A 2,321-nucleotide genomic window follows, 5' to 3' on the forward strand; every position below is an offset into this window, starting at 1 on the left:
AAACAGCGCGTGCTGTTTTCATGATGGCCATCATTGGTTGGCCTTATTTTTCACAAACGTATTTGGGCTTGATGGCAAATTCCCACCAAGGAGGTCGATCGTCTTAAATGTGAAAGATATTGTTGCGTTTTTACTAAACATGCTGTTATTTAATGACGATGCATTTTCTGCGGAATAGCTGTGCATATCAGAGATGGAAATCATTTGCATAGGGGCACACTATCATCAAAACTGCATCGCGCATCAAATTCCATTTCCTCACTGTACTGGACTGCAGGCGAGCTCCTAAAAAACGATGTTTTGTAGAAGGTCTGAGAACAAATTCATCCAATTTCCTACTTCCAATTGTTTTCCGGAATAAAATTTGCAGTGCGTATACTTCGGATGATATCTCATGTGTAAAAAACACCGCGGAATACCACATTAGGCTAGGATTTGATTTCGTGCTTTCTCTAGCAAACAGGTAATGAAATGCAACTCGGTGTCGATCGACGACATAAAATTCTGCTCATTTAGGCAAAATGCTGCAGGCGACATATCACCGGAATGCGCAAACGGATTTGACCAATTCTTTGTAGAAGCAGCAACTTCAAAAGCCCGTAGTTTTGTCTAAAATAACTTGGGTTTGTATCTAGTAAGTCGGTTTCTGGTTCGAGAAAAATTCGGCACAAGTTTCTTGGAGTTTCGTCCCAGAAATTGGTTGTTACATGGTTTACCCCCGTGTCAATCAAGTGTGATTTTTTTCAAAACTATATTGTAGAGGAGAAAAACGTGCTTTACATGCATACGTGCATAAATGACCACGCATATATGCTGATGGCCATTTTTGTTAGGTTGGAACAGTTGATGTCTGCGCCTAAGCAGGACGCATATTTCGTGTTTAAAATCACTTCTGCGTTCCCCGAAGCAGCGGAATGTTGAATTATCTTCAAAATTTTTTGCTACAAACACATGGCTTGCTTAAAGCCAGAGTCTTAAGCGAAGGATATTTATGTACCATCTGAGCGAGCAAATGGTGCACACGACTCATCGGTTGTGCTTGTACGAATGCAAACGGAAAATGCAGGTCTTGCGTGGGTTTCCGGCTTTGAATAAACCGACCCAAAATCGGGTTGCTGTTGTTGTGCCTTCGGTCGCAGATATGTTTGACTGTCCTCAGCATTCTTGATATTTAACGGTGCTCAACTTGGGTTCCGGATGCTGGCAACTACCTATCAAAGCTTAGGGCCGAGAGGAAACGGCATTTACTGTTGAGGACACTCAATATCTACCTGGATGGATGCCGATTGGTTTGTCAGGGGCATCATTCACATTCCGGTGCCCGGTGCCCAGTTGAACGAAGAAACCCCATAATTTTGTCATGTACGGAGACGATAATTTTGTGTACAACAATTCAGAACCAGAGCATGCAGCTCACTTGTAGGCCGTTTTGAAGGACATCCGAAATACTGGCCCCTGGATAAATGAAGCCAATGAACGACCTCCTCTGAGTTCGGTGAAAATTCTGGTGCACAAATTGGGTCACAAATCGGCTAGCCCACTCCCAGAAAAACCGGAAAAGATCGAGGACTGTGCTGTTTTTAATTCAAAGTGGTCCCCACGGCAGTTACTTGGACGAGCAGCATGCATGAAAAATTACGACACAATTGCTGCTCTACTGAAAGACTTCCTTGGGCAAAATAGGAGAGTCGAATGCGCAAGTGCTTTGAACGTGTTGCAGCACGGATGCTGGATCAGTAAATGGTCCTCAAACTGTCTAGGGTCGGAGAAACGTTCACTGCTGCAACGGAAGCCAGGAACCGCGGTATCAACTCAGTCCTAAAGCAGTGGAATGAAACCATCGTATATGCCAACCTTGTCCTGATTAGCTCCGGGCAGAATTACTCCATCATTGAAAGGGAATGTTTAGCCATCTTTGGGTCCTGGATAAGTAAAAGCGATACCTGCTGAGAGAGGAAATGAGGAAAGCTCGGGGCAACTTGACCGCCGTTCAGGCAGGGACTGGAATGAAAACGGCGAATAGAAAGGTATGACCATTCAACAAAGGCGCAAAGGCCAGGTGGAAGGATCATCTAAATCCCGAAGGGTGTGGTCTGGGTTCACCAAAGCCGGGCGGTCGATGGAAAGGTCCGTCTTTTGTTACAAGCCGCCAAAGGAATCTCTATAAAATTCAACACGGTCGGTAATCAGAAAAAGGGAATGGGAATCAGCTTCAAAAGTTGCGTGATACACCCGAAGAGCTGCCGAATGGACCAGCTGCTGAAGACAACGTAATGAAGGTTAACAAAAATCGGCCATCATGAAAACAGCACGCGCTGTTT

This window comes from Opisthorchis viverrini, assembly GCF_000715545.1.
Source record: "Opisthorchis viverrini unplaced genomic scaffold opera_v5_244, whole genome shotgun sequence".
NCBI lineage: Eukaryota > Metazoa > Platyhelminthes > Trematoda > Opisthorchiida > Opisthorchiidae > Opisthorchis > Opisthorchis viverrini.